Source organism: Hypanus sabinus, chromosome 9 (assembly GCF_030144855.1).
Source record: "Hypanus sabinus isolate sHypSab1 chromosome 9, sHypSab1.hap1, whole genome shotgun sequence".
Taxonomy (NCBI): Eukaryota; Metazoa; Chordata; class Chondrichthyes; order Myliobatiformes; family Dasyatidae; genus Hypanus; species Hypanus sabinus.
Window position 1 is genome coordinate 68636306 of NC_082714.1, and position 27602 is coordinate 68663907.

Genomic DNA, 27602 nt, shown 5'->3' on the forward strand with positions numbered 1-27602 from the left:
CTCTGAGGACCAAACCTTGTCCCAACATATTGATGCAGCTATAGACTGTGACTATACTTCATTAGGAATTTGAAGAGATTTGGTATGTCAACAAAGACACTCAGAAACTTCTACAGATGTACTGTGGAGAGCACTTGAACAGGCTGCATCACTGTCTGGTATGGAGGGGCTACTGCACAGGACCGAAAGAAGCTGCAGAGGATTGTAAATTTAGTCAGCTCCATCTTGGATACTAGCCTGCAAAGTACCCAGGACACCTTTAAGGAACAATGTCTCAGAAAGGCAGCGTCCATTATCAAGGACCTCCAGCATCCAGGGCATGCCCTTTTCTCATTGTTACCATCAGGTAGGAGGTACAGAAGCCTGAAGGCACAGACTCAATGATTCAGAAACAGCTTCTTCCCCTCTGCCATCTGATTCCGAAATGGACATTGAAGCTTTGGACACTACCTCACTTTTTAAATATATATTATTTCTGTTTCTGTACAATTTTTAATCTATTCACTATACATATACTGTAATACATATTCTGCCACAGAACCTTTTCCCCATTGATTTCATCAGTTTTATTTTGTTCTCTGAGAAGCATAGCAGATTAATAAATCTTTCATCTGTATAACATACACCAATATTCTAGTGTTTGAATTCCAAAGTAAAATGTCAAACTTTGGTCACATTAGAAACCTTAACTTAAGAACTGAAAGGTCTTGATTTGGAAAATGAAATGAAAAACAATGGTGTTGAAGTGATCCATCAAACCAACATTTGCATGAAAGATATTTCCTTTCCAATTGCTCCCTTCCTTTCATCCTGTCTTCACCCATTCAGTATCTACCATTACAACAGGAATCCCATTGTCTTGTTCCAGTTAGTTCCAGGTTTTCAGTGGGTGAGAATGGGGAATGTGCTTTTTTCCACGATGAGCTCAATAATTATCAGAACACTGGAAAAAATACTGAGAATGAAGGGACTGAAAACTGCAGAACTAAAGGAAGTGGCACAGTGGAACATTAATTTTGTGTTTTAACATTAAGACAAACATGAAGAAAAATGCAGTTGTTTAATCTGGCAGATAGTAAAAACATACTGAGACGCAGACGTTATTTGGAAAGCAGATATCGATGCAGAAGTAGATCAGCCGTTGCCTTGAAGGCCCTGTGGAAATGAAAGGTAACGCATGAGAAAAGGGAGCAGCAGCCGTGACGGACTTCAGTCTTTCAGCCTGCTTTCGGCACATTTAATTACACAGGGTAGCTGCATCTTGGGCACTGCCAAAAATTATAGCATCAGATATCGAATCACCTGCTCCCATCACCGTGACTTGCATGGTACTGTATGGCACTTGTTGAGGCACTGACTAACAATAAGCAATTCTGCTTGCCTGGCAGGGTTTTTTAAAAAAAACTACATACAGTATCTGAGCTGCTTTGTCATGTGTAAATGAACTGGCTGAAAGAATGTCATTCCTAACCTGAAACTTGGTCTTTTAGAAAACAGCATTGTGTAGTGGTTGAAATGTAAAAGAAAACATAGTACTTACTGTTACTTTTCTGGAGCCAGTAAATAGGCGAGTGATTACAGAGGCTGTCGATGTGCTCTCCCAAAGGTAGCAGGTCCACATTGCTTTTACGAAGTATCCCAAGATACAATCTGGAGAACTCAGTTTCATTTCTCCACATCAACAGCTGCTTGAACTAAAATAAGAAACAGCAGATATTTGTGTTGTGTATATCCTACCTCTGCACTATTTAAATCGTCCACTGGCTTCCTGTCGCCCCATTTATTGATTTCAAAATCCTCTTAACCTTCAGCATTGTTTCTGATATACACTCTAGTTCCCTGCAAAATATCCTCATCTTTAACCATTGACGTTGGTCTTCTTGCTTAACTTGCACTGTGCACAATATGGCTTTTCCTTCTAAGGCACCTCAGTATGAAGCACTATTTTGATGCTATTTTATTTTTGCTTCAAGGAACACAGAAAACTGGATTAAAGGCAAGAAAAGGACAACAGTTTGATTCATTAGCCTTTTCTTTCAGTCCAACAATCTTCTAATCACAGCTTATCACTCCTATTCTGACGTAAATCTCCGATCCATTGCATCTCCATTGAGACTCATCTCTCTCGTATTCCAGCTTTCGAAATGGAAAACTCTGTTCATCAACATTCTCTCTCATTCATCCCTGTTATCCACCAGTTTCACGTGGTAATTTATCCTGCTTTTCACTTTTGACATTACTTATACAGAGAGATAAACAAAATGAGGGCATTAAGCATACCTAAGAATGAAGAGATGCCAGCTCAGTGAAACTGCAAATACAGGATTCCTTGCACATGGAACATGCAGAGCTAGGAGATGTCACGAACAATGGGTAAGGTTAAAACTCAGCATTCCTAACACATCTGGCCAGAATTGTGTAAAGTTAAGCAGCTGGTTGAAGAAGAGGCTTGAGGAACATCCCCATCCTCAACGATGATAGGGCCCGGTGTACGAGTGCTAAAGGTCAGCACAATAACGTTCACAGTTCCGGTGACCCAGGTTCAATTCCCACTGCTGCCTGTAAGGTTTGTACATTCTCCCTCTGACTGCGTGGGCTTCCTGTGGGTGCTCTGGTGTCCTCTCACAGTCCAAAGATATACTGGTTGCTAGGTTAATTGGTTGTCTCATGATTAGGCTCAGGTTAAATCGGGGGTTGCTGTGTGACCTGGCTTGAAAGGCCTATTCCACACTGTATCTCAAAAAATAAATAAATAAACAGCAAGGCTGAGGTGTTCACAAACGTGTTCAGCCAGAAGTGCTGAACAGTTGTTCTATCTTGGCTTCGACCTAATATCACCAGAGGCAGTTTCCAATCAATTATATTCCCTCATATTGTATCATGAGGCAAGTGACAAAATTGATACCAGGACAACATACATGCTGGACACCAAATGCAGCATGGGACCAGACAACATCCCAGCTGCAGAACTCAAACCCGAACTCTGGAACCACATACTCCTCACTAAACTGTTCATCCCTACAACAAACAAGCAAGTCCTGTTCACAGAAAGCAGTACAAGTCCATTCTGGCTAATTACTGCACATTCTGTCCATTGGCAAAGCAATGCAAGTTGTCATTGACAGAGTGATTCAATGGCATTTACCTGCCCATACCTACTCACTGGTGCCAGTCTGGGGTTCAGCAGATCACTTGGTCCGGGCTTCATCTTAGACAGCCCAAACGTTCACCAAAGAGCTCAATTACAAAGGTGAGGTGATATCAAGATAGCACTTGCTCACGTGCTGTAGCCAGTTGCCCTGCCAAGTTTGTATGTGTATGTGTGTCATATATATATAATATAAAAATATAATTCAACTCCCATCTTCTGTACCTCCTGATTGGTTAGTCCTCAGCCAATCAGGTTTTCACTGTCCCACCTAGTTTAAAATTGTATTCCAACTGAGTAATAGGTGCAGGTAGTGCAGGAGTTGCACCCCCCCTCCCCATCTTAAATAGATATACTGTAGAAACTAACTGAGGGGTGGCCTCCCAAAGGAAGGCGGCCATGTTGAAGCTTGTGATATCACAGCTGCATTTGTTGCGCAGGAGGGGAGTAAAGGATTGAGGAAGCTAAAGTGATAGGTGATTCCATTATAAGGGGGGCAGATAAATGTTTTTGTGGCCAAAAACAAGATGGTGTGTTGCCTCCCTGAGCAGCTGCAGAACATTTCAAAAGGATAGGATTAAATGGCTAAAGGTCGTGGTCTACATTGGTATGAAAAACATAGAAAGAGAATTAATCTGTGATGACATGAATTGAGAGAGCTAGATTATTTCTGGTGCCCTTTAGTGTGGTACTGGAATTGGAGGATAGGTCAGATGAATATGCAACTAAAGGGATAGTGTAGGATTGACAGCTTTGGATTTGTGGACCACTGTTACTGTTTCTGGGAAAGGTGGCACCTGTACAAGATGAACAAGTTGTACTGAACTGGAAGGGAACTAACATTCTGATGGGAATGTTTGCTACTGATCTTAGGGAGGTGTTAGGTAAGGAAATGGGGCACAAGTGGATGTACATTTGAGGGGATGTTGCAGTCAAACATTGAAAAGAAAAGGTGGTCAGCCCAGTAGGCAGATCAGACATGGACAGGATAAAGAACACTGGAGGAATGCAGAGCTAAACTGTATCTATTTCAATGTAAGAAATCTGACTGTTAAGACAGGTGAACTTCAAGTGTTAGAAACAAGAGGCTGCAGATTCTGGAATTTGAAGCCAACAAGAATCTGCTGGAAAAACTCAAGCAGGTTGAACTGCATTTGTGGAAGGAAAAGAATTCTTGATGTTGCAGGTTGAAATTCTGCATCAAGACTGACGTCCATCAGGAGGACTTAGAGTATTAATCAGCCCATACATAGATCAGTACATACTCACATCTGCAGATGCTAGAAATCCAAAGCAACTCACTCACTCCAGGCCAAGACTCTTCATCAAGACTGGAAAGGAAGGGGGATAACACCAGAATAAGATAGAAGGGTGAGGGAAAGATGTACAAGCTGAGAGGTGATAGGTGAAGCCAGGTGGGTGGATAGGGGGATGAAGTAAGAAGCTGGGAGGTGATAGGTGAAGCCAGGTGGGTGGATAGGGGGATGAAGTAAGAAGCTGGGAGGTGATAGGTGAAGCCAAGTGGGTGGATAGTGGGATGAAGTAAGAAGCTGGGAGGTGATAGGTGAAGCCAGGTGGGTGGATAGGGGGATGAAGTGAGAAGCTGGGAGGTAATAGATGGAAAAGGTAAAGGGCAAAAAAAAAGAATCTGACAAGAGTGGAGAGTGGACCATGGAAGACAGGGAAGTAGGAGGGTCATCAGGAGGTGGTGACAGGTGAGAAGAAGAGAAAAGCTGATGGGGTGGGGGAGCAGAGAGGGGAATTGAAGAAGGGGGGGGGGGTTAGTGGCCATTGGAAAAAAATCAATTTTCGTGACATCTGGTTGGAGGTGACCGAGACAGAGTTGTTGCTCCTCCAACCCGAAAGTGGTCTCTTCATGGCAGTAGAGGAGGCCATGGACCTGCATGTTAGCCACGAGGAAATGCTGCTTTTTGCAGATGGAGCAGAGGTGCTTGGCAAAACAGTCCCCATTCTATGTTGGATCTCACAAATGTAAAGCAATCTGCATGGTGAGCAACAGAAAGAGTAGATGACCACAGCAGAGTCACATGTGAGGTATTGTCTCATCTGGAAGGACTGTTTAGAGCAAAGGTGAATGGGCAGGTGTAGCACTTCTTCCATTTACCAGAATAAGTGCCAAAAAGGAGATAGTGGGGAAGGACGAATGGACAAGGGAATCATGGAGAGAGCAATCCCAGCGGAGAGTGGGAAGGAGATAAAGATGTGTTTAATGGTAGAGTCCCATTGAAGAATATAATGTTATTGTTGATAATAGAGGCTTAGTTGAAGGAAGGGCAGACTTGGGAGCTCTGCATTCCATAGTACAGTATACAGCTTTCAGCTGGGATGGGGGTGTGAATGTGAAAGAAGAGGTAGACTTGGAATATTGATTAATAAATCCGTTACCACAGAAATGAGAGGAAGCATATCTCAGAAGGCACTTTAAATGAGGCCACAGAGAACAAAAGGTCTTCCTAACATCAATGGGAGATAGAGGAGGACATGCTAAGGCAAATTTCACAGGAGTTTCACAGAGGCTAAAGGGAGATCTGACAGAGGTTTATAAGATTATGAGAAGCATAAATAGAGGAGAGAGCTGGTATGTTTTCCCATGGATAAAATAGTTGATATATTTCAGAGGGGGTAAGTTTAAAGGAGATGTGCGAGGCACACTTTTTTGCAGAGAGAATTCTGGGTGCCAAGAATGCACTGCGAGGGGTGGTGTTGAAGTCAAGTGTGATAGAGGTGTTTCAGAGGCTCTCAGATAGGCACATGAATGTGCAAGGAACAGAGGGGTATGGACCACATGCAAGCAATAGACCACAAGACATAGGAGCAGAATTAGGCCATTTGGCCCTTTTTCCTTCTCCTCCTCAACCCCAGTTCCTGGCCTTCTCCTTGTAACCTTTGATGCCATGTCCAATCAAGAACCTATCAAGCTCTGTCTTAAATATACCCAACAACCTGGACTCCACAGCTGCCTGTGGCCACAAATTCACCATTCTCTGGCTAAAGAAATTTCTCCAATCTCTGTTTTAAATGGATACCTCTGCAGCCTGAGGTTGTACCCTCTTGTCCTAGACTCCACAACCATGGGAAACATCCTGTCCATATCTACTCTGTCTAGGCCTTTCAACATTTGCAGGTTTTCACTGAGATCCCCCTTACCCTTCTAAAATCCAGTGAGTACAAACCAAGAGCTATCAAATGTTCCTCATACAATAACCCTTTCATTCCTGGAATCATCCTTGTGAACCTCCTCTGAACCCTCATCCAATGCCAGCACATCTTTACTTAGATGAGGAGCCCAAAACTGTTCATAATACTCAAGATGAGGCCTCACCAGTGCCTTATAAAGCCTCAGCATCCCTGCTCTTGTATTCTAGATCTCTTGAAATGAATGCTAACATTGCATTTGCCTTCCTCACCACCGACTCAACCTGCAAGTTAACTTTCAGGGTGTTCTGCACAAGGACTCCCAAGATTTTTGGATTTTCTCCCCATTTAGAAAATAGTCTGAACATTTATTTCTTCGACCAAAGTGCATGACCATGCATTTTCCAACATTGTATTTCATTTGCCATTTTCTTGCCCTCTCCTAATCTGTTTAAGTCCTTCTATAGCCTATCTATTTCCTTAATGCTTCCTGCCCTCCACCAATCTTTGTATCAACTGCAAACTGTATGCGAAGTGTGATGGATAGGTTCGTGGCCTAAGGTAGAAAGAGATGAGTTGTTAACTTCAAACTTACTGCATAATCACTCAAAGAGTTGAACTGCATGTGCATGTAACAAGAGTGTATAACTCATCTCCTTCTACCTTAGGCCACAAACTTAACAATCACCCCTGCTGTGGACACTTTCTGGAGGTCCAAGATCCATATGCTCCACGACTGCTGGACTATGTATGTAAATGTAGGAGGGAACTATGTTGAAAAATAAATGTGCTAGGTTTTCTAAAATTTTCTCCTACCTTAGGCCATGAACTTATCAAGCACCCCTTGTATGCAGCATAAAAAGAAGTGGTCCCAACTCTGACCCCTATGGAACACCACTAATCACTGGCAGCCATCTGGAAAAGGACCCTCTTGTTCCCACTTGCTGCCTCCTACCAATCAGCCAATTCCCTAACCATGCCAGTAACTTTCCTGTAATACCATGGGCTCTTAACTTAGGAAGCAGCTTCATATGTGGCACTTTGTCAAAGGCATTCTGAAAGTCCAAATATACAATATTCACTACATCCCCTTTATCTGTCACGGTTGTGCTGTTTTGCCATTTGAGTACTTCATTTTTGGAATCTCCTCAAAAGAATTCCAACAGTTTCATTAGGCAAGATTTTCCCTTAAGGAAACCATGCTGACTTTGTTCTATCTTGTCATATGTCTCCAAGTACTCCAGAACCTCATCCTTAACAATTGAATCTAACATCTTCCCAAACACTGAGGTCAGGCTAACTGGTTTGTAATTTCCTTTCCGTTGCCTTCCTCCTTTTGTAAAGTGGAGTGACATTTACAATTTTCCATTCCACTGGCACCATGCTAGAGTGCAATGATTTTTGAAAGATAATTTCTAAGGCCTCCACAATCTCTACCGCTATCTCTTTCAGAACCCTAAGGTGGTCATCTGGTCCAGGTGACTTATGTAACCTTAAGTCTTTCAGCTTTTTGAGCACTTTCTCCCTTGTAAAAGTAACTGCCCCACATCTCTTCCCTCGCACCCTTCAACATCTGATACACTGCCAGTGTCTTCCACAGTGAAGACTGATGCAAAATACTCATTTAGTTCATCTGCCATCTCCTTGTCCCCCGTTTTTATCTCTCTGGCCACATTTTCTAGCGGTCTTATATCTACTCTCATATCTTTTACTTTTTACATACTTTGAAAAGCTTTTACTATCCACTTTGATACTGTTATAACCATATAACAATCACAGCATGGAAACAGGCCATCTTGGCCCTCCTAGTCCGTGCCGAACCCTTAATCTCACCTAGTCCCACCTACCCGCACTCAGCCCATAAACCCTCCACTCCTTTCCTGTCCATATACCTATCCAATTTTACCTTAAATGACACAACTGAACTGGCCTCTACTACTTCTACAGGAAGCTCATTCCACACAGCTATCACTCTTTGAGTAAAGAAATACCCCCTCATGTTTCCCTTAAACTTCTGCCCCCTAACTCTCAAATCATGTCCTCTAGTTTGAATCTCCCCTACTCTCAATGGAAACAGCCTGTTCACGTCAACTCTATCTATCCCTCTCAAAATTTTAAATACCTCAATCAAATCCCCCCTCAACCTTCTACGCTCCAATGAATAGAGACCTAACTTGTTCAACCTTTCTCTGTAACTTAATTGCTGAAACCCAGGTAACATCCTAGTAAATCGTCTCTGCACTCTCTCTAATTTATTGATATCTTTCCTATAATTCGGTGACCAGAACTGCACACAATATTCCAAATTTGGCCTTACCAATGCCTTGTACAACTTTAGCATTACATCCCAACTTCTGTACTCAATGCTTTGATTTATAAAGGCCAGCATTCCAAAAGCCTTCTTCACCACCCTATCTACATGAGACTCCACTTTCAGGGAACTATGCACAGTTATTCCTAGATCTCTCTGTTCCTCTGCATTCCTCAATGCCCTACCATTTACTCTGTATGTTCTATTTGGATTATTCCTGCCAAAATGTAGAACCTCACACTTCTCAGCATTAAACTCCATCTGCCAACGTTCAGCCCATTCTTCTAACTGGCATAAATCTCCCTGCAAGCTTTGAAAATCCACCTCATTATCCACAACACCTCCTACCTTAGTATCATCGGCATACTTACTAATCCAATTTACCACCCCATCATCCAGATCATTTATGTATATTACAAACAACATTGGGCCCAAAACAGATCCCTGAGGCACCCCGCTAGTCACCGGCCTCCATCCCGATAAACAATTATCCACCACTACACTCTGGCATCTCCCATCTAGCCACTGTTGAATCCATTTTATTACTCCAGCATTAATACCTAATGACTGAACCCTCTTAACTAACCTTCCATGTAGAACTTTGTCAAAGGCTTTGCTGAAGTCCATATAGACTACATCCACTGCCTTAACCTCGTCAACATTCCTCGTAACTTCTTCAAAAAATTCAATAAGGTTTGTCAAACATGACCTTGCTAGCTTGCTTTCATAATTCATCTTTTCCCCCCTAATGATTCTTTCAGTTGCTCTCTGTAGGTTTTTAAAAGCTTCCCAATCCTCTGTCTTCCTACTAATTTTTGCTTTGTTGTATGCCCTCTCTTTTGTTACAGCACGGAAACAGGCCATCTCGGCCCTCCTAGTCCATGCTGAACGCTTGCTCTCACCTAGTCCCACTGGCCCGCACTCAGCCCATAACCCTCCATTCCTTTCCTGTCCATATATCTATCCAATTTTACTTTAAATGACAATACCGAACCTGCCTCTACCACTTCTACTGGAAGCTCATTCCACACAGCTACCACTCTCTGAGTAAAAAAATTCCCCTCGTGTTACCCTTAAACTTTTGCCCCCTAATTCTCAACTCATGTCCGCTTGTTTGAATCTCAATGGAAAAAGCCTATCCACATCAACTCTATCTATCCCCCTCATAATTTTAAATACCTCTATCAAGTCCCCCGTCAACCTTCTACGCTCCAAAGAATAAAGACCTAACTTGTTCAACCTTTCTCTGTAACTTAGGTGCTGAAACCCAGGTAACATTCTAGTAAATCTTCTCTGTACTCTCTCTATTTTGTTGACATCTTTCCTATAATTTGGTGACCAGAACTGTACACAATACTCCAAATTTGGCCTTACCAATGGCATGTACAATTTTAACATTACGTCCCAACTCCTATGCTCCTATCCCAATGCTCTGATTTATAAAGGCCAACATACCAAAAGCTTTCTTCACCACCCTATCCACATGAGATTCCACCTTCAGGGAACTGTGCACCATTATTCCTAGATCACTCTGTTCTACTGCATTCTTCAATGCCCTACCATTCACCATGTATGTCCTATTTGGATTATTCCTACCAAAATGTAGCACCTCACACCTATCAGCATTAAACTCCATCTGCCATCGTTCAGCCCACTTTGAAAACCTACTTCATTATCCACAACGCCACCTACCTTAGTATCATCTGCATACTTACTAATCCAATTTACCACCCCATCATCCAGATCATTAATGTATATGACAAACAACATCGGACCCAATACAGATTCCTGAGGCACACCACTAGTCACCGGCCTCCAACCTGACAAACAGTTATCCACCACTACTCTCTGGCATCTCCCATCCAGCCACTGTTGAATCCATTTTACTACTTCAATATTAATACCTACTGATTGAACCTTCCTAACTAACCTTCTGTGCGGAACCTTATCAAAGGCCTTACTGAAGTCCATATAGACAACATCCACTGCTTTACCCTCGTCAACTTTCCTCGTAACCTCTTCAAAAAATTCAAGCCTCGACCCAAGTCTGCAGCCTCTAGCCTCAAGCCTCAAGACCCCAAGTCCCTAGCCGAGCCTCGTCACGTCCTCGCCTGGGTTTGGGGGTCCGAGCCTGAGGCAAGACCCAGGTTCTGGGTCCTTGTCCAGTCTCGGGCTCGGAGTCCACCCCAGGCTCCTTGTTCCAAGTCCCTCGTCCTGATCCTGCTTCCCCTGCCTAGACTACATCCTGTCCTGTCCTTGGGTTCTGTCTCATCCTGTTTCCGAGACTCCAGTGTCTGTGTCCTGCAGTAGGGTCCTGATTCAACACCCGACTTATGACAGAACGAACCCCCTATTCAGGGACCCAGCAACACAGACACTAGCGTCTAACTCTCGTCACCCTGGGGCCCCCTCCTGATTGAACATCCGCCAGGGGAACGGGACCTCGGCCTACAGGACGGTACGGTACAGATTGAACAATTAAACCCCATAACGACAGACAGAATATCGGACAGTCCGACAGGGGAACGGGACCTTGGCCTACAGGACGGTACGGTACAGATTGAACAATTAAACCCCGTAATGACAGACAGAATATCGGACAGTCCGACAGGGGAATGGGACCTCGGCCTACAGGACGGTACAGTACAGATTGAACAATTAAACCCCGTAACGACGGACAGAATATCGGACAGTCCGACAGGGGAACGGGACCTCGGCCTACAGGAGAGTACGGTACAGATTGAACAATTAAACCCCATAATTGTTCCACCCGCCCGAGTCGTCCGCAGTCCTGGAGAGCCTCTATGGTCGCTTGGAGGCTCCCATAGAGGGGGTGTGTACTGTGTGGTTCAGTCCAAAGTCCGTGGTCCAGTTTGCGGACTCTGGACTCCGGGTTTTCCAGCGGTCCCTTGCTGCGGTTGGACTTAACTGGAAACACTGGAGGCTCATATTGGAACTGGAAGTATAAGTGGCCCTGGTATTGAATGTAGTTGAGGGGTCATCTTGTCAAGATACTCATGGCACAGATGGCTGGTGGAAGGCTAGAATGGACTCTTGCCATCCTTGGGGCCGCGTTGGAGAACCATGGCTTCTGGGAGCCTTGCTGGTAGTAGTCAGAGCGGTCATTGTGGTAGGGATTCAGCTGTTTCCCGGCCAGCTGGGTGGCCGTCAGCCACTCCGAGCTAGGTGGAGATCTGGTTGTTTCCGTAGCCAGCCAAGGCTGCTGGCTGTAACGGCCTCTCGGAGCTACCCTGATGCAGAGGTGGATCTGTCTGTCGTTCCTTGGTGTTTGTCTCTTCCTGTCCTCACCCCCGTGGGGTAAGTCTGACCGTTCTGCCATTGCCCTGCAGGGGGATCTGTCTTACCTTGTCCTCGCCGTGGGGTAAGTCAGGCCGTTCTGCCGTTGCCCTGCGGGGGGAATCTGTCTTGTCTTGTCTTTGTCTCTGTCGGGTAGGTCAGACCGTTTTGCCGTTACCCGACGGATGGTCCTGCCCCACCTTGGTGTGAAGTTATAGATAAGTTCCAGCTTGTCGGAGGATAAGTCCTGGCTCTACGTCTGTGTACTGTCCCATTTCATGTCAGTGTCCTGTTAAAGATGAGTCTTGGCTTGTCGGAGGATAAGTCCCAGCTCTACGTCTGTGTACTGTCCCAATTCATGTCAGTGTCCTGTTAAAGATGAGTCCTGGCTTGTCGGAGGATAATTTCGGGTCCATGTTGATGTACAGTTCCTAGTCTGCCCCTAGCTCCAGCCTCCGAGTTCCCCAAGCTCCAAGCCTGCAGCCTCCAGCCTCAAGCCTCAACCCAAGCCTGCAGCCTCCAGCCTCAACCCAAGCCTGCAGCCTCCAGCCTCAATCCTCAACCCAAGCCTGCAGCCTCAAGCCTCAACCCAAGCCTGCAGCCTCAAGCCTCAACCCAAGCCTGCAGCCTCCAGCTTCAAGCCTCAAGACCCCAAGTCCCTAACCAAGCCATGTCATGTCCTCGCCTGGGTTTGGGGGTCCGAGCCCGTGGCAAGAGCCAGGTTCTGGGTCCTTGTCCAGTCTCAGGCTCGGAGTCCACCCCAGGCTCCTAGTTCCCAGTCCCTTGACCTGTTCCTGCTTTGCCTGCCTAGAATGCATCCCGTCCCATCCTTGGGTTCCGTCTCGTCCTGTTTCCGGGACTCCAGTGTTTGTGTCCTGCAGTTGGGTCCTGATTCAACACCTGACTTATGACAATAATTGCTAGGTTTACTCTTAGAACCCTTTTTAAACAATAGAACCACATGAGCAATACGCCAATCCTCTGGCACCATCCCCATTTCTAATGACATTTGAAATATTTCTGTCAGAGCCCCTGATATTTCTACACTAACCTCCCTCAAGGTCCTAGGGAATATCCTGTCAGGACCCGGAGATTTTATATTCCTTAAAAACGCCAGTACTTCCTCCTCTTTAATCGTCATAGTTTCCATAACTTCCCTACTTGTTTCCCTTACCTTATACAATTCAATATCCTTCTCCTTAGTGAATACCGAAGAAAAGAAATTGTTCAAAATCTCCCCCATCACTTTCGGCTCCACACATAGTTGTCCACTCTGATTCTCTAAGGGACCAATTTTATCCCTCACTATCCTTTTGCTATTAATATAACTGTAGAAACACTTTGGATTTATTTTCACTTTACTTGCAACCTCGTATCTTCTTTTAGCTTTTCTAATTTCTTTCTTAAGAATAGCTTTGACTTCCCTTGTCAGCCATGGTTGTACTGTTTTGGCATTTGAGTACTTCATTTTTGGAACACATCTATCCTGCACCTTTCTCATTTTCCCCAGAAACTCACACATTGCTGCTCTGCTGTCATCCCTACCAGCATCTCTTTCCAATTTACTTCGGCTAACTCCTCTCTCATACCACTGTAATTTCCTTTACTCCACTGAAATATTGATACATCAGACTTTACTTTCTCCCCATAAAATTTCAAGTTGAACTTAATCACATAGTGATCAGTGCCTCCTAAGTGTTCTTTTACCTTAAGCTCCCCAATCACCTCTGGCTCATTACATAACACCCAGTCCAGTATAGCTGATCCTCTTGCAGGCTGAACGACAAACTGCTCTAAAGAGCCACCTCAAAGACATTCAGCAAACTCACTCTCGTGGGATCCATTACCCTGATTTTCCCAATCGACTGGCATGTTGAGGAGGCCTGTATATAACTGCCATCAGAGTCCTTTGACCCTTGCAGTTTCTTAACTCAATCCACAAGGATTCAACATCTTCTGATCCTATGTCACATACCAGCAAAGACATGCCACCCCCTCTGCCTACCTTCCTACCCCTCTGAAACAATGTGTAACCATGGACATTCAACTCCCAACTATAACCATCCTTCAGCCATGATTCAGTGATAGCCACTACATTGAACGTAGAACATAGAATAATACAGCACAGTACAGGCCCTTCGGCCCACAGTGCTGTGCTGACACTTAAACCCTGCCTCCCATATAACCCTCCACCTTAAATTCCTCCATATACCTGTCTAGTAGTCTCTTAAATTTCACTAGTGTATCTGCCTCCACCACTGACTCAGGGAGTGCATTCCACGCACCAACTACTCTCTGAGTGAAAAACCTTCCTCTAATATCCCCCTTGAACTTTCCACCCCTTACCTTAAAGCCATGTCCTCGTATTGTGCAGTGGTGCCCTGGGGAAGAGGCGCTGGCTGTCCACTCTATCTATTCCTCTTAATATCTTGTATACCACTATCATGTCTCCTCTCATCCTCCTTCTCTCCAGAGAATAAAGGCCTAGCTCCCTTAATGTCTGATCATAATCCATACTCTCTAAACCAGGCAGCATCCTGGTAAATCTCCTCTGTACCCTTTCCAATGCTTCCACATCCTTCCTATAGTGAGGTGACCAGAACTGGACACAGTACTCCAAGTGTGGCCTAACCAGAGTTTTAGAGAGCTGCATCATTACCCCATGACTCTTAAACTCTATCCCTCGACTTATGAAAGCTAACATTCCAGAAGCTTTCTTAGCTACCCTGTTTACCTGTGAGGCAACTTTCAGGGATCTGTGGACATGCACCCCAAGATCCCTCTGCTTCTCCACACTGCCAAGTATCCATCATACCTGACAATCTGTAATAGTGCAACAAGATCATCTTATACTCCGTGCATTGAGATATAACACTTTGAATACTGTATTTGCTACCTTTTTTGATTCTGCATCCCTAAGCACCGATACCCTGCTGGCTGCAATTTTGTCCTATCATCTGCCTGCCCATCCTGGCATGCACGCTATCTTAGTTTTTTTTTACCTTCTGTCCTATCCTGAGTCCCTTCCCTCCAGTTCCCATCCCCCTACCAAAGTAATTGAAACCCTCTCCGACAGCTCTAACATCCAGCCTGTGAGAATATTGGTCCCCCTCAGGCCCAGGACAAGCAATCTGTCACTTTTGAACGGGTCATAACTCCCCCAGAAGAGATACCACTGATCCAAGAACCTGAAGCCCTGCTCCCTGCACCAGCTTCTCAGCCACGCATTAATCTGCCAAATCATCCTGTTTCTACCCTCACAGGCACGTGGCACAGGCAACAATCCAGAAATTACTACCTGGGATTTTTTGTCCTAGCTCTCTAAATTAACTTTTCAGGACCTCTTTGCTTTTCCTTCCTTTGTCATTGATACCAATATGTACCAAGACATCAGGTTGTTCTCTCTCCCTCCCCCTCCAAAATCCTGTGGACACAACCCAAGATGTCCCTGACCCTGGCATCAGGAGGCAAAATATCATCTGGGTGTCCTGTTAATGTCCACAGAATCTCCTGTCCGTTCCCCTGACTATTGAGCCCCTATCACTACTCTTCTCCCTCTTTCTCTTCTGTACCACAGACCCATGCTCAGTGCCAGTAACCTGGTCTCCGTGGCGTTCCGCTGGGATGTCATCCCCCACAACAGTATCCAAAATGGTATACTTATTATAATAGGCATCATCAGTTTAATTAGTTTGGCACAACAGCATGGGCTAAAAGGCCATGTTCTAAATTAATTTTCCAATTGTCAATAGACTCCAGTTTTAGTATAAAAGACACAGAATGGAATTTTATAAGTCTATCCAGGAGAACATTTTGAGCCAGAATGTAGTCCTATCTGAGACTGGTCAGTACTGGATCTAATCATAACCAATGAAGTGTGAGTGGAATGTAGTCCTGTCAGAGACGGGGCAGTACTGGATCTAATCATAACCAATGAAGTGTGAGTGGAATGTAGTCCTGTCGGAGACGGGGCAGTACTGGATCTAATCATAACCAATGAAGTGTGAGTGGAATGTAGTCCTGTCGGAGACGGGGCAGTACTGGATCTAATCATAACCAATGAAGTGTGAGTGGAAGAGCTTATTGTACGTAGTGATCATAACTCTTAAGTTTCAAGGCACTTATGGAAAGCGATAAGGATAGTTCAGAAATTAATGGATTGGAGGAAGGACTGATTTGGATATTGTAAGACTGAAGTTGACAAAAGTAGAATGGCAGCAGATAACATTCAGATAGGATTATGTCCACAACCTTGGGAATCTTTTTACAAATATACAAACTAACAATGGTCCAAGGTAAATATGTTGTCTAAAAAAATGACAATGAATCCAAACACTGAAGACTGTATAAAGGAAAAAAAGGAAGCATATGACAGGTATAAATAACTGAAAATGGTGAGGCCCTTCATGAGTATAGAAAATGTAGAGGGGTATTCAAAACAAAACAAATCGGGGAGTAAAGGAGTGTGAAATATTATTGGTGAGCTGGTTCAAAGAAAACCACCATGTATTTTTAAACAAAGAACAAAGAACAATACAGCACAGTACAGGCCATTCGGCCCACAATGTTGTGCCAACCCTTAAACCCTGCCCCCCCATATAACCCTCCACCTTAAATTCCTCCATATACCTGTCTAGTAGTCTCTTAAATTTCACTAGTGTATCTGCCTCCACCACTGACTCACTGACAGGCAGTGCATTCCACGCACCAACCACTCTCTGAGTGAAAAACCTTCCTCTAATATCCCCCTTGAACTTTCCTCCCCTTACCTTAAAGCCATGTCCTCTTGTATTGAGCAGTGGTGCCCTGGGGAAGAGGTGCTGGCTGTCCACTCTATCTATTCCTCTTAATATCTTGTACACCTCTATCATGTCTCCTCCCATCCTCCTTCTCTCCAGAGAGTAAAGGCCTAGCTCCCTTAATCTCTGATCATAATGCATACGCTATAAACCAGGCAGCATCCTGGTAAATCTCCTCCCACCCTTTCCAATGCTTCCACGTCCTTCCTATAGTGAGACGACCAGAAATGGACACAGTACTCCAAGTGTGGCCTAACCAGAGTTTTATAGAGCTGCATCATTACCCCGCGACTCAAACTCTATCCCTCGACTTATGAAAGCTAACACTCTATAAGCTTTCTTAACTACCCTATCTACCTGTGAGGCAACTTTCAGGGATCTGTGGACATGTACCCCCAGATCCCTCTGCTCCTCCACAATTCCAAGTATCCTGCCATTTACTTTGTACTCTGCCTTGGAGTTTGTCCTTCCAAAGTGTACCACCTCACACTTCTCCGGGTTGAACTCCATCTGCCGCTTCTCAGCCCACTTCTGCATCCTATCAATGTCTCTCTGCAATCTGCGACAATCCTCAACATTATCCACAACACCACCAGCCTTTGTGTTGTCTGCAAACTTGCCAACCCACCCTTCTACCCCCACATCCAGGTTGTTAATAAAAACCACAAAATGTAGGGATCCCAGAACCTGTCCTTGTGGGACACCAATAGTCACAACCCTCCAATCTGAATGTACTCCCTCCACCACAACCCTCTGCCTTCTGTAGGCAAGCCAATTCTGAATCCACCTGGCCAAACGCCCCGGATCCTTTGCCTTCTGACTTTCTGAATAAGCCTACTGTGTTGAACCTTGTCAGTTGCCTTACGAAAATCCATGTAGATCACATCCACTGCACTGCCTTCATCTATATGCCTGGTCACCTCCTCAAAGAACTCTATCAGGCTTGTTAGGCACAATCTGCCCTTCACAAAGCCATGCTGACTGTCCCTGATCAGACCATGATTTTCTAAATGCCCATAGATCCTATCTCTAAGAATCTTTTCCAACAGCTTTCCCACCACAGATGTAAGGCTCACTGGTCTATAATTACCCAGACTATCCCTACTACCTTTTTTGAACAAGGGGACAACATTCGCCTCCCTCCAATCCTCCGGTACCATTCCCATGGACAATGAGGACATAAAGATCGTCTCCAGAGGCTCAGCAATCTCTTCCCTCGCCTCGTGGAGCAGCCGGGGGAATATTCAGTCAAGCCCCAGGGACTTGCCCATCCTAACGTATTTTAACAACTCCAACACCTCTTTTCCCTTAATATCAACATGCTCCAGAACATTAACCCCACTTACATTGTCCTCACCATCATCGTTCCCTCTCATTGGTGAATACCGAAGAGAAGTATTCATTGAGGACCTCGCTCACTTCCACAGCCTCCAGGCACATCTTCCCACCCTTATCTCTAATCGGTCCTACCTTCACTCCTGTCATCTTTTTGTTCTTCACATAATTGAAGAATGCCTTTGGGTTTTCCTTTACCCTACTTGCCAAGGCCTTCTCATGCCCCCTTCTTGCTCTCCTCAGCCTCTTCTTAAGCTGCTTTCTTGCTACCCTATATTCCTCAATGGACTCATCTGATCCTTGCTTCCTAAACCTCATGTATACTGCCTTCTTCCACCTGACTAGATTTTCCACCTCACTTTTCACCCATGGTTTCTTCACCCTACCATTCTTTATCTTCTTCACCGGGACAAATTTATCCCTAACATCCTGCAAGAGATCCCTAAACATCGACCACATGTCCATAGTACATTTCCCTGCAAAAACATCTTCCCAGTTCACACCCGCAAGTTCTAGCCTTATAGCCTCATAATTTGCCCTTCCCCAATTAAAAATGTTTCTGTCCTCTCGGATTCTATCCTTTTCCATGTTAATGTTAAAGTGGTGATCAGTGTCCCCCAGATGTTCACCCACTAAGAGAACTGTGACCTGACTCGGTTTGTTACCTAATACTAGATCTAGTATGGCATTCCCCCTAGTCGGCCTGTCAACATACTGTGACAGGAATCCGTCCTGGATGCACTTGACAAACTCTGCCCCGTCTAAACCCTTGGAACTAATCAAGTGTCAATCAATATTAGGTAAGTTAAAGTCACCCATGATAACAACACTGTTATTTTTGCACCTTTCCGAAATCTGCCTCCCAACCCGCTCCTTGATATCCCTGCTGCTACCAGGAGGCCTATAGAATACTCCCAATAGAGTTAACTGCTCCCTTCCTGTTCCTGACTTCAACCCATACTGACTCAAAAGAGGATCCTGCTATATTACCCACCTTTTCAGGCTTGTAATGGTATCCCTGACCAGTAATGCCACCCCTCCTCCCCTTTTTCCCCCTCTTTATCCCTTTTAAAGCACTGAAATCCAGGAATATTGAGAATCCATTCCTTCCCTGGTGCCAGCCAAGCATATTAAGGCTAAGAGGATAACCAAAGAGAAAATAAGACCTCACAAAGTAGAGCTCTGTGTGTGGAGCCATAGGACAATTGAGGTCTTGTAGTTGCAAAAATCAAGTACTTTAGGGGGATTCTAGAGCATGTTAAAAAAAGAAGGCAATATGTGTCATAACAAGTAAAAAGCTGGGTAGATTCCTGCGTGCATCCCAGACTGCTATGGAAGGCAAGGGAGGAGATTTCTCGAGCACTAACAGATTTTTAATTTTTAGTTTGCTACAGAAGCTTCAGATAACTGGAGGACTGAAATATTCACTGCTGCCCTTATTGAAGAAGGGGAGCGCTGACAAGCCAGGTAATTGTAAGCCAATGAGTCTACAAATGGATAGGAGCGAAATTATTGGACAATGTCCAAGGGACAGGATTAATATATGTAGTAAAGATAGTTCTCTAGGAAATAATGAGTAACAAAGAGACCTCAGTCTGCAAGTCACAAATAAGAGAAAACTTAGATGCTGGAAATCAGAACAACACACCCAAAATACTGGAGGAACTCAGGAGATTAGGCAGCATCTATGAAAAAAGCACAGTCGATGTTTCGGGCCAAAACCCTTTAGCAGGACCGGAGGAAAAAAGCTGAGGAATAGATTTGAAAGGTGGGAAGGTGGGGGGAGGGGAGAGAGAAATGCCAGGTGAGAGGTGAAACGTGGAGGAGGAGGATTGAAGTAAAGAGCTAGGAAGTTGGTGAAAAATAGAGACAGAAGATCTTGGAAGAAAGAAAAAGGGGGAAAGAAATCCAGAGGGAGGTGATGGGTGGGCAAGGAGATGAGGTAAGAGAGGAAAAAGGGGGTGGGAAATGGAGAAGGAGAGTGAGGATGGGGACATTACCAGAAGTTTCATGCTGTCAGGTTGGAGGCTACCCAAACAGAATGTAAGATGTTGTTCCTCTAACCTAAGTGTGGCCTCTTCACGACGGATTGACATATCGGAATGGGAAGTGAAATTAAAATGGGTGGCCATGGGACATCCTGCTTGTTCTGACAGACAGGGTGTAGATGCTCAGAGAAACTGCCTCCTAATCTACGTCGGGAATCACCGATGTATAGGAGGCCACACATATATATGCACATGCCATTGGGTTAGAGGCTATCCAGGGTGAATACAAGGTGTTGTTCCTCCAACTTGAGAGTGGCCTCATCGTAGCAGTAATAGAGGCATGTAGGAATGGGAATGGGCAGTAGAATTAAAATGGTTATTCACTGAAATCCTGCTTTGTGCTCAATGAAGCAGGCCCACAATCTGTATCAGATCTCAGTGATGTATAGGAGGCCACACAGGAGCAGAAGATTTATTAAGTGACCCCGACAGACTCACAGCTGAAGTTTTACCTCACCTGGAAGAAATGTTGGAGCCCTGAATGATGTTAGGTGGGGTGGTCTATCTCTAGAAGTTTGGTTTTTTTTGTTTCTTGCTAGGCTACTCTCATATTTTATGGGATTGCAAGGAATAATACATGAACTAGGCAAATGGTGTAAATTAATTCAAGTGGCTGAAGAAGTTGGCTACATGGTTTTTTGAGCACTCTGTGCCATGGCCAAGATCATGGCTTATCTAATCTTCGTCTCAGTTTTACTTCCTGTCCATTGTGCATCATATTTGATTCCCATGTAGACCCAATCAGGACAATCACTAACAACCTGTCTTTGGGAGATTGGTGGTCCACAACCTCCAAACTCATTGCCCTCAACTCCATGCTTGCCTCTTTACATCCCACCAAGATCCGCAGAAGGGAGTGCTGTCCTGTTAGGTAAGTTATGTCAGATTCTTCATGAGCACACGCAGATACGACAGAGGCCATCAAGAGGTTTTAGCCAGGCACATAAAAACACAGGGGATAAAGCTGTTTAAAGCCACATGCTGATTTGAACTCTGCCCCTGAGGAATGATACCATTGCCTTACCTTCTGATGTTGAGCAGTGATAACAGTGTGCATGTTCTCCAGATCAATGGTTGTCATTTCTCGAACAAGACAGATGTTTCTCCCTGCTGGCTGGTAGCAAACTAAACCCTGCCGGAGAAGAGGAAAACCATTTTGTGAGGATATGGAAGCATCAAACTAACAATTTCTTCCATATCCCTTGGTTCATTTTTACAGTTGACAATAAGTTGAGTTTGTCCATAAGTTGAAAATGCACAGACATCACTGGATATGGGAAGCATAGCTAAATATATTCAGTATGGACCAGTTGGTGTGTAGGGCCCACTTCTGAGAGCCAGTGCACTTAGGAGCAAGCAGCTAGATAGTGCAAGAGAGAGAAAAGAGTGTTTGTCAACCAGTATTGTAAATTCAAACTGTACATCAGCCAGCTTTTCTCTGATGGAAATCAGGAGTGACAGAATGACAAGTAACTTTTCACACAAATGAGGCCACTAACACCCACTCACGTTCTTGCTGTCAAAGAGCACCACTGCCGTTTGGTTCCTGTCCATAATATGATAAGTTATCAGATCCTCTTCCTGGTTCACTGTCACTGATTGATTGATAATGGCACCCTGTATATCATGCAATGTTATTTCAACAACCTGTTGAAAGGCAAAAACTCAGAAGTTAAAATCAGAGAAAACATCAAGACACTGGCTGTTACCTTTTTATATTGACCCACTTTTCACTGCAACAGACACAGAAGCTGGTGACAGATGCTCAGGCTGATCTTGAAGCAACAGCAACAAATGGCAATTGAGAAAGGCATTCAATGGAAGCAAGTATGTGCATTGTACATTAAAATGTGCATCTCTTAGTGAAAGTATCCTAGCACTAGTAGGATCAAACCAGTTCAGTTCTGGTCAGGATGGTCCCACCAGGAAGTATTCAGCCAATCAGGCAGTATGTGTAGAGGGAGAATCAGAGCTAAAAATTAAGCTTGTTCAAATTGTGGAGAAAGGGAAGGGGTGGAAGAAGTTTAAAGGATAGGGCCGAGACCAAGAGAGACTGCAGAACACAAGCGGTGGTGACAGTGCTGACTAAGAGAGGGTGGTGGTAGTAGCAGTTGATCTGTCTGCAGGAGGAGGAATTAATGCAAATGGGCAGAGAAGGGAGAGCACAGCAATGTTGGAACTGTGAGATACAAAGCACATCAGTTGCTGGAAACCTGAAACACTGCTGGAAAATCAGACAGTATCCATACAGAGAAAAATTGAATCAGTGTTAGTGGCTGATCAACAAACCTTTGCCACTTGCTCTCAGCTGGCATGTTTACCACTCTTTATCACCCTGTTGCTACCCTTGTTCTCGCCACATCTCTCCCTTCTCTGCAGCAGAAAATCTGTTTCTTTTTTTACTTTTGCTGAGATCTTCAACCTGAACCACTGACCCATGTTTCTCTCCAAAGATACTGCCTGACCCGGCTGATATTTCTACCATTTCCTGCTTTTATTTCCGATGTCCAGCTTTTGTGTTTTTGTTCACAGCTAGTACCCGTGAAAATGTGGTGAAAGCTGCAGGACAAATGATAGAACTTTTCCATTAGCATCATTGGTTTTGAGTTAAGTCTGAGCCTTGTCAAGGCAATGTGGTGGGAGCACTATACAGATCTGCACTGATGGAAGAACTGTCTTTGAGATGACACCTTAAACTGAGCTCCCTCTAACTGTGATGATTGAACTGCCAATGAAAGTTGGTAGATGTGGTTGCAGTTATAATGTTTGGAAAAGATATAGGCCAATCACAGACAAATGGATTGAGCTCAGGTAGGCAACTTGGTCAGCATAAATGAGTCGGACTAAGGGCCTGTTTTCTGTGCTTATACAGTAACTCTATGACTCAATGCCACATAAATGCAAGTTCTTGGGAATGTAATTGCATACACTGCAAAGCTGAAAGGTCTGAAGGCAGATAAGTCACCTGGACCAGATGGACTACACCCAGGGTTCTGAAAGAGGTAGCTGAAAAGATTGTAGACGCATTAATAGTAATCTTTGAAGAATCAAGCGTTTCTGAAATGGTTTCAGAGGACCGAAAAATTACAAATGTCACTTCACTCTTTGAGAGAGGGAGGCAAAAGACAGGAAATTATAGGCCAGTTAGCCTGATTTAAGCGGTTGGAAAGATGTTAGTATCTGTTAAGGATGAGGTTTCGGAGTATTGGATGCACATGATAAAATAGACTGAAGTCTGCTTGGTTTGCTTAAGGGATAAACTTGCCTGACTAATCTGTTGGAATTCTTTGTGGAAATAACAGGCAGGATAGACAAAGGAGAATCAATAGATGTTGTTTATTTGGATTTTCAGAAGGCTTTTGACAAGGTGCCTCATATGAGGCTGCTGGACAAGATAAGAGCCCATAGTATTAAAGGAAAGTTACTGGCATGGACAGAAGATTAGCTGAATAGGAGAAGACAATGGGTGGGAATAAAGGGGATCTTTTCTGGTTAGGTGTGGTAACTATTGATGTTCCACAGGGCTCAGGTTGTGTCTGCTACTTTTCCTGTTGCACAGTGTATTAACTGTACAATGATATGGATGACGGAATTGATGGCCTTGTGGCCAAGAATGTGGATGTTACAAAGATAGGTAGCACGGTGGGTAATGTTCAGGAAGCAGGACATCTACAGAAGGGCTCAGACAGAAGAGGAGAATGGGCAAAGAAGTGACAGATGAAATACAGTTTTTGGGTATTGTATGGTCATGCACTTTGGGAGAAGGAATAAAGGTGTAGATTACTTTATAAATAAGGAGCAGGTTCAGAAATGGGAGCTGAGAAGGGAGTTGGGAGTCCTCTTGCAGGGTTCCCTAAAAGTTAACTTGCAGGTTGAGTCATTGGTGAGAAAGGTAAATGCAACATTAGTGTACATTTTGAAAGGTCTAGATATAAAAGCAAGGGCGGAATGACTTTTGTCATTGTGGAATGAGATTTTATATGTCATTGATCAGAGCACAAAATAGGCCCTTCCGGCCCTTCAAGCTGTGCCGCTCAACAAACTCCGATTTGATCCTAGCCTAATCACGGGATAGTTTACAATGATCAATTAACCTACTAACCCCAACTTCTTTGGACTGTGGGAGGAAGCCAGAGCACCCGGAGAAACCCCATGCATTCCATGGGGAGGACATACAAACTTCTTACAGAGGATGCTGGGATTGAACTCCGGACTCCAGCGCACCAAGCTGTAATAGCATTGCACTCACCACTAGCTAAGGTGGTGCCCATTTTTGGAGTATTGTGAGCAGTTTGAGGCCTCATGTCTAAGAAAGGATGTGCTGGCATTGGTGTGGTCCTGAGGAGGTTTATGAGAATGAAAGGGTTAACGTATGAGGACTGTTTGATGGCTCTGAACTTGGACTCGCCAGGACTTAGGGGGGATCTCATTGAAAGACCTAGATAGAGTGGATGTGGAGAGGATGTTTCGAATAGTGAGAGAGTCTAGGAGTGGGAGAATAGAAGGTTGTCCCTTTAGAACAGAATTGAAAAGTAATTTCTTTGGCCAGAGGGTGATAAATCTGTGGAATTCATTACCACATATGACTGTAGCAGCCAAGTCATTGGGTATATTTAAAGCAGTGGTTGATAGGTTCTTGATTGGTCAGCGTGTCAAAGGTTATGGAAAGAATGCAGGAGAATGGGGTTGAGAGGGAAAATAAATTATTCACGATTGAATGGGGGAGAAAACTTGATGGGCCAAAAGCTCTAATTCTCCTCCAATATCATTGTTTTATAATTTTCTACACAAAGGAAAAGCTGGAATGTCACTCAAATTAATCTCTGGTTCTGATCCAGCTACTCTACATTCTTTAACTAATCTACCTTTTAATCCCCAGGCACAAGCACAAAAGAGGACAGAGGTTTTAAACTTACCTGCTGACTACTTCCTCTAAGACTCAGGACGCCAGTTACTGAGCCCCCAACAACCACAGCTGCAGCCAGCAAAACCAAAGGTCCCCACAGAATACGCAGTGCAGACCTGCTTTCAGCTACCAGGTGGTCACCCTGTTCCTATAACATAGACAGTGGGAGGGGAAAGAGTTCAATGGCTTAGTATTCAGGAAGCCACAGCTTTCTCCTGGGCTCAGTTTACTGAAAAGCTGAGTAAGAAATTGGGAAGAGTTGCAAATGTAACAGTCTTAAATTTGTCAAGGTAAATTCAAGAGTAACAATCAAAATCAAACATTAGGAATGACTAGAACTCAACAGTTTGTTAAATATCTGGTTCTGAACACCGTGTTTGAATTGGTGTCCTTAACTATTCTCAAGCACAGAACTGGAGTGGAAGCAAATCATCCTCGACTGTAAGGACCAGTGTGACTAAGTGTTCGGCTCAACCATAGTAGTCAGGGTTCCTTAAATAAAGTGGGCAGCAATTAGAGACCAGTCACTGACAACACAGATTTCTCTTAGCTCATACACCATATAAACAGACATTGGAGATTAAATAAAGCTCCTGTCCTTGCCCTCAATTAAGGTTAAGTGCAGAACCTTAACTCTGACATTTAATACTTACTATCGGGCAAACACCCTTCAGAGTACTGCTTCTCTCCATTCTCCTTGGACGATGTCAGTGCTTTTTCTCTCTCTCTTGTCTGGCTCCTGTGGAATCAACACTGTTCAATGATGGAGCTGAAAGCTGTGTGCCTGAACACTATTCCCTGTCTTGAGCCTCAGCTTGTTTGAGCCAGGGGCTGCAACCTGATGCCAGGGTGAAGAACAATATGAAATGGGCTACAGAGTGCCAGTTTGGGCAGGATGAAAGGAAGACAGTCTCCAAAGTTAAAGCACATTCAGGAATGTTTTCATGATGGGAGCTAAGGTAGACAATAAGAGTTATTGAAAGCCTAATATAGTCAAGTAAGGTTAAAGTTTAAGAATACTTGGAAGATTAAAGAGCTCTGAATCTCTCAGGGTGTACTTAAGGCGAGAGAGAATTTATTTTGGTATATTTCCTGTAGGTGGATAAGACCTCAGTACATTCAGGAATGTGTGAAAGAAGCTTCAATAAACTAAGCACAAAAAATAAGAGTTATAGACTAAAATCCTTAGGCTGCATCATTATTCAGAGATCACATATGAGCTTCTTTGAGCTGTCTCAATGGCCCCCGATCTCCTTCTGAGCCAAAACTCTTGGTCTTAAAGGTGTTCATTACGGATGCAGCTGCTCTGTTATAGGAGTACAGAACAATCAAAACCCTACCAGTGCAGAATTGATCAACTTGTGCTGCACTGCCTTTAAGGCAAGTATATCTTTCCTTGTGTACAAAGTCAAAACACTTCATTGAGCTCTGTGTATTTGCAGCAAGACTTCCTTGCTGATATATATAATCTGCTTCCTGATTGTTTGTTATAACAGCATGTTAACACTGTAATTTGTTCTCAAGCACCATAAAATTCCTCTGAGTATGAATATTTACCAGTCTCTCACCTCTTACAAAATATCAGAGCCAAAGTGAGTAAATTTACACTTCCTGCCTTCTTGCTCATTCAGTTAACAAATCAGTCCCCTTTCACAGCCTCTTTGCTCTCACAGCTTAACTCTCCCCACATCTGAAAGAGTGGGAAGAACTCAGCATGTTAGGCATCATCTAGAGAAATGGCTCTCACTTCCCTATCTGGATTTCTTTCATCACAAGTTTACAAATATTCCACTTGGTTTTTAAATTACTGAGACCCAAATATTGACCATGCATCATTCCAGATATTATTACCCTGTCAGCTAGAAAGTGTCCTATTAGTCTTGGTCTTTGCTTTCTGACTGATCATCATTCCTCCAATTGTACTAATATCCTGAATTCTATCCTTGTTAATCAGCTTCACATGACATTATCAAGTACCTGCTCAAAATGAATATTCTACATCAACTGATTCTCCCTTATCCACCTTCAATTTGCACATTAAAAATAGCAACCTCAGTAGATTACTGACCATTAGGTTAAAGGTCATCCATAAACTGAAAACAGTATAATGTTAATAGAACAATGTACTGTAATGATATAGGCAAGACAAGGCAGTGTTTGACAGAAAAGGAAAAAGGGATAAAAATTATACTGCAGCAGCAAACAGGCCAAAATGATGAAAATTAAAATTGAATGACGTTATCTGATTGCTTGATACAAATATTCAACCATTAAAAACAGCAAGTCTCATTGCAAGTGACTTTCAATTGAACTAATAAAAAGAAGCAAGGTTTAGCAGGATAGCCACTATGGGAATTGCCATTGTTGAATGAGCAGAGTTAGAGTGGGGAACTAAGGCTTTGGCTCAAGAGATTTCAGTGAGAAAAAGTAGACACCAGTTTGCATCAGCCAATAGTTCGACAGATCCATTTAATATCAGAGAGATGTGTACAATATACATCCCAAAATTCTTATTCTTCACAGCAATTTATGAAAACAGAGTGCCCCAAAGAATGAGTAGAATGTTAGCCCCCCATTCCCCCTCCCACACACAAACAGCAGC

At 43.8% G+C, this 27602-nt stretch overlaps 1 long non-coding RNA gene across 1 annotated transcript; it reads right to left on the reverse strand.

Moving 5' to 3' along the window:
- Positions 1 to 550: 550 nt before the first annotated feature.
- Positions 551 to 4751, reverse strand: LOC132398849 (uncharacterized). The gene is made up of 3 exons (XR_009513827.1): positions 4418 to 4751; positions 1541 to 1694; positions 551 to 1155 (listed from the first exon to the last, which is right to left on the reverse strand). It is a non-coding gene; the product is annotated as an uncharacterized LOC132398849 (long non-coding RNA).
- Positions 4752 to 27602: the final 22851 nt, after the last annotated feature.